The sequence below is a fragment of the Lipotes vexillifer genome, unplaced genomic scaffold (genome assembly GCF_000442215.2).
Source record: "Lipotes vexillifer unplaced genomic scaffold, Lipotes_vexillifer_v1.1 scaffold533, whole genome shotgun sequence".
Lineage (NCBI taxonomy): Eukaryota > Metazoa > Chordata > Mammalia > Artiodactyla > Lipotidae > Lipotes > Lipotes vexillifer.
In genome coordinates this window covers 242,658-247,913 of record NW_006773553.1, presented here as the reverse complement: position 1 = coordinate 247,913, position 5,256 = coordinate 242,658, and the positions used below count along the sequence as shown (strand labels likewise).

The 5,256-nt window shown below is 67.1% G+C and overlaps 1 protein-coding gene across 1 annotated transcript in view; it reads left to right on the top strand.

Moving 5' to 3' along the window:
• The first annotated feature begins 494 nt into the window (after positions 1-494).
• The window catches only part of KCNJ12 (potassium inwardly rectifying channel subfamily J member 12), a 34,656-nt gene continuing 29,894 nt past the window's right edge, over positions 495-5,256 (top strand). The window contains exon 1 of the mRNA XM_007448359.1: positions 495-564. The gene's annotated coding sequence lies outside the window, so the exon portion shown is untranslated. The remainder of the gene's footprint in view (positions 565-5,256) is intronic.

Below are 5,256 nucleotides of genomic sequence, written 5' to 3'. Positions count from 1 at the left end.
CGGAGAGTTAGAGTTGTTGCCGAGCTGGGTTCTGGTGACAGCCGGGCGCGGAGCTGGGTGCGCGCCGAGCCTCAGCTTCCCGCCGCCTCCTCGCCCTCCATTCCGCTCTCCCCGCCTTCTCCGGGCCTTGCCGCTGCCACCGCCTTCCCGGGAACGGCAGCCGAGGGCGAGGGCGACGGGCCGGAGGGGCCGGAGCGGGCGTGGAGACGCGGGGCGCCTGGGCGTGGGGGAGCGCGCCCGGCCCAGCCCGGGATCAGATAACAGCCGGCGGGGGAGGGGGTGGGTCGGCCGCACGCGCCGCGGGACTGAGGGACGGACGCCAGCCGCGCCGACCGGAGCGTGCGCCCCGCGACCGGGGGCGCCGTCCAGGCGCGCGCCCCCGCCCCGCGACCGGACCGGGGCGATTGGCGCCCAGCACCGACGCTCCCCTCAGCATGGAGCGCCCCCGGGGGCTGCCCTGAGGCGGCGGCGGCGATGCAGGCAGCGCGGCGGCTGCCGGGGCCAGGAACGGCCGCCCGGAGCTCGGAGGACGCGGAGCGCGCCGCGCCCGGGGCACTGACCGAGGTAAGCGCCGGGGGACCCGGCTCCAGCTCCTCGCGGGCCCCCCTCCCGGCCGAGCGAGCACGAGGAGGTGCAGCAATTGGGAAGGTGGGGCGGCGGGGTCTGTTCGACCTCCCGTTTTCTGCTTTTCTCTTTTTTTCTTTTTCTTCCCCCTCCCTGGTGAGCGTTAGCAGGAAATGCTGACTGCGAGCTTTTCTCCTCTGCCATGTCTCCAGCCACCGCCGCCAGGGAACTTTGCTCCTTGCTAACCTTCGTCTTGGGGGCGCTCCGGGAAACTTTGAGGCGCCCTCGGTCCCCCTCTGAACGCCTCGCACGAGGGGGCTCGGGAGGGAGCGTGGGGAGGCGCTTCCGCAGGCGGTGTCAGTCTTACGAGTGACCTTCCCCGGAGACCCCCCGACCGGGGCGGGGGTGCCAAGAGGGGCGCGGACTACGGGCGGCCCGGAAAATGCCCCCAGGCCCAAGGGCTGCGGGTCCTTGGAGTCGTCGGTCTTTCCCACCTCCTGCGCTCTATTGGAGTAAAGATATTCTGGAAACGGTGTGGTCCTCTGGCGAGTGAGCCAGCCGAGGAGTCCAGCCGCACCTTTTTTCGCTTGTACAAGTCGGCCTTGATCGCTCAGGGGTGGTCGCTTGGCTGAGAGGCCCCGCGGGTTTCAGGGCCGGGGTCCCCTCACAGTGCTGACGTCTGCTCTGGATGTCCTGGGGCGCGGGGAGGGGCGCGGGGCGGGGGAACCAGCGGCAACTGGGTGGGGAGTTCTTGCGGGGCTTCAGATGGGATTTGAGGCCCCAGTGGGTGTCTGTGCTGCCTGTTCCGATGGAGTGTGCACATGTCATGTGAACATTTTAAAACCTGTGTTCAGGACTGGAGGTCACAGGGAAGTGTCTCTTTGGAGGTGGTCTTTGGTTCTGGGAGGTTCTCCTGCCTCCCCGTGGCCTGGATCTGCTGAGACCGGGGCCACCCTGCTCCCCGTTTCCCCAGCAGCTCTTCATCCGGGAGCCCTGCACTGCCTGGGACCTTTGCTCCGTTCTTCTCTGCTCCCCGTGCCCAGGACGGAGCCTGGAATAAAGTGCTGGGGACCTCCAGCCCCCCATATCCGCGTCGCGGAGCCCGGGTTCGCAGGCTCCGTCTCCGGGGAGCGCAGAGGCGCCCACACGCCGCTGAAATCAGCAGCCGCCTCCTCGAAGGCGCGAACCCAGGAGGCGGTAGCCTCCAGCCTACCCCTCGCCCGCTCCCTAGGTGCCGAGGACGGCCAGGCCCGGCTGCCGCCCCACTCGGACCTCAGCCTCTGCAGCCCGTCATCGCAGGTCTCCGCCCTGGACCGCCACCGCGGGGCTGGAGAGCGCCAGGGAGGGCAGAGCCCGAGGAGCGGCGGGGGCGTGTGGTCAGTTTGCGGCCAGCTCCTCCCCACCCCCGTCGTGAGAAGAGCGCCCTCACCGGCGCGCTGGGACCCCCCAGAGAAACTCCTCAGCGTGATCTGCCCCTCAGCCTTCTGGCGGCCCCTCCCCTCCAGCCAGGGGGCCGGGCGTCGGCAGCTCCAGGAGCGGGCCTCGGAAGGGCTCCGATCATGTGGGCCCCAGACCCCTGAGGGAGAGCAGGGTGCCAGGGGGCAGGGGCTTGCTTGGGCACCCCTGGGGACAAGAAGGGGCCTCCAGCGTGCTGGACAACAGGGGAGGTCCCTCCTCTCTAAGGGTGTGCCGCTGAGCGCGTGTACTGGGCACTCTATAGATGCTGGGTGTCGGCACTCACCTGGCAGACCTGAATTTCCAGTCCCGGACTCCCTCCTTGTGCCCCCCTCTCCAGATGAGGGCACAGCAGAGCCCCCTCCCAGCCCTGAAGGGGATGGACCTTCCCTCGGGCAAAGGGGCAGAGCCTAAGTTTGTCGGTCTATCCCTGGACCCCCCTCCCATGCCCAATTGCCATGTCAGACCCCCGTCAGCCTTCAGATTGCTTAGGAGGAGACCCCTCCTCGAGGTGTGTGCCCGGTGGAAGGATGTTCAGTGAACTGTGCTGTGCTGTGAGGGGGCAGGGTGCCCAGAGAGGGGCAGGATCTTGCCCAAAGCCACACAGCAAGTCAGGCCTTTGAGCGGAAACCTCCACCTAGCTCTCTCCAGGCCAGAGGGCTGCCCTGCCAGGTTTCCTGCCCCAGGGCCATGGTGTCCCTCCTCTCAAGTCTGCCCAGAGCAGGACAAGGTAGCACTGGTGGCCCTGAGGCAGTGAAATAATAGTGACAGCGGCGGTAACAGTAACAACACTAACTGACAGCAGCGCCCTGCGGTTATGCAGCATTGGGACCAGCTCTGCCTGTGGGCAGTTTCCTCTGGCCGGGCGAGGCCTCCGGTGCCCTGGGCCACAGCTGGCAGCACCAGGCCCGGCACCAGGAGGCCTTGGCACAGCGTCTAGGGTGGAAGCAACTGCACTGTCACTCCCAGCAACCTCTGTGGCCCTTGTCTGGCTCCAGGCCGGAGGCTGCTGGAGCCCCCCTCGGGGCCCGCCTGGTGTCCACTCTCAGGCTCACTGCTCCCAGCTCGGGCTGGGCCGTCCCTCCGACAGGTGCAACTGGCGCCTGTTGCTGGGTCCCTGCTGGGGCTTTTGCTGTGAGTGACGCCTGGGCACACCTGCCCCTGCCCCGGGGCTGCAGCTGGAGCCCTGTCTCGGCCGGCATGGAGGAGAGGCTGGGAGAGAGGCAGCTCGTGGGCAGCAAGAGGGGTAGAGGCTGGCTGGCCGCTCGGAAGGTGTGCGAGGTGTGGGCTCGGTCCACGGGATGGCTGCTCCAGGGCAGTTGGCCGTGTGGCAGGGAGGCAGCCAGGGGAAGGCCAGAGATGAAAGAAAGCCAGCCTGAAACTGGGCCGCAGGCAGGGCAGGAGGCCCGGAGGCTTCAGAGGAGCCGTGGGGCTGGGGCTGGGGGTGGGGGTGGGGCTGGCTAGGCAGGAGGGTTTTCCAGAGGATCTGGGGCCGAGGGCAGAACTGGAGCCCTCGCTGGGCACTGGCTGAGGGCCCAGCACTCTGCCAGCTGATTTAATTTCCTAATGGTCTGCTAGTGCAGGGGATGGCAGTAGCTCCGTGAGGCCCAGGGAGGCTCTGGGAGAGACTGGAACGCGGCTCGGACCCAGAGCCCACCTTCCTGCATCCCACAGACGGCCTGCGCAGAATGCATCCGTGTGCCAGGCTGTCTGTGGGGGCTTCCCCCCTACCCGCCCAGGGCTGGTCCCCTACGGGCCCTGGTGCCTGCCTGCCGTCCCAGATCCCAGGTTGCTGTGTCCCCGGGACCTGGTTAAGGCCTGGCATGTAGTAGGTGCTCAGTAAATAATTGGGGGGTCTGTGTCTGGGCTGTTTTCTCTGCTGCTGAGGCCTCACTGGGGGCTGTGGTGGGGCTGTGAGCTCCTGGGGTGGAGGCCCTGTGGCCCGCTGCTCAGCTGTGGCCCCAGTGCAGTGTCTGGCATACAGAAGGTGCCTAATAAATGGGTGTTGAGTAAATGGAGAGAGACCTGGCCCTTGACCTGGCCCCTTCTCTCATTCTTTCGGGGGAGACTTTAGGGCAGACAGCTAGGGTGAGTGAGGCCGGGGGTCTGACTGTGGCCCAGTCACCTCTTCTCTTGGGTCTCAGTCGATCATCTGTGAAGTGGGATCAGAGCGCCGGGGGGGAGGCTTCCGAGAGCACCCAGGTTGGGAGAGTGGAAATGTGAACCTCTGTGTGTGCCTTTGGGGGAGTCTCAACAGAGGTGGGGTGCGGAAAGGCAGGGCTCCGTGGAGGAGGGCATGTGAGCCTCTGCGATGCCAGAGCCTTGGTACCTGCCATCCAGTCCAGCCTTCCCTTGGACAGGTGGGAAACTGAGGCCCAGCGAGGGTAGGCGAGGGTTCTACGGGAGAAGAGAGCCTCCCCCTCCTAGTGTGTCAGCTCTACCCCCTCCCCAACGCACTTCCTCCTCTCGCCCCACCGATGTTCTGCATCTCGAGGCTTCCTGCCCAGCTGCTGAAGTGGCAGCTGCAAAGGCCGCGTGAGGCTGTGGGCGCCCTGGGGACCCTGGTCCAGCCCCTGATTAGCCTTCAGCCCTGCAGCGCCAGGCACGTTTCACTTGGCGTGGCCTCTAGGGTCTTGGGGTCTGGACCCTCCTCACCCTGGTCCGCCGGGCCCGCAGTTTGGCCCTGTTGCCGCCTTCACTCCCCTCTTCCGCCCAGGCCGCCGGCCTCCCTCCCGCGGTGCCTCCGATGCGCCAGGCCTCCTCTGCCTGGGCCTTTGCCCCGTGCCCCCGGCTGCCCTCTCCAGAGCTCCACGGGGCCCTCCCTCATTGCTCTCAGCTCTTGCCCGAACGCCGCCTACACCCCGCGCCTCTCCTGGCTCCCTGGGCAACACAGCAGCCTCCCTTTCCCCGCTTCCTGCTCCTGCTTTTTTCTCCGTAGAACTTAACGCAGTCTGCCACGTTATGTTTTATCTTGTTTGTTGTCGGTCTCCCTTGGGTGCAGGGCAGGCTCTGTCTCCTGAGCTGCCCTCTGGGGCGGAGCCGGGCCCCCTGCAGCTCGCCTGGGGCTGTGGCCCCCACGTTGTGAGGGACGTCCCCGCGGTGGGAGTGGGCAGCCTGCGGCCCAAGAGGGACAGCCCCAGCCAGAGGTGGCAGCAAGGTGGGGGACAGCGGTTGGGACCCTCTGTCCCCGAAGCCTCCTCACAGCTGCTTGGTGGCTTCCCCAGCAGAGCTGGGCTG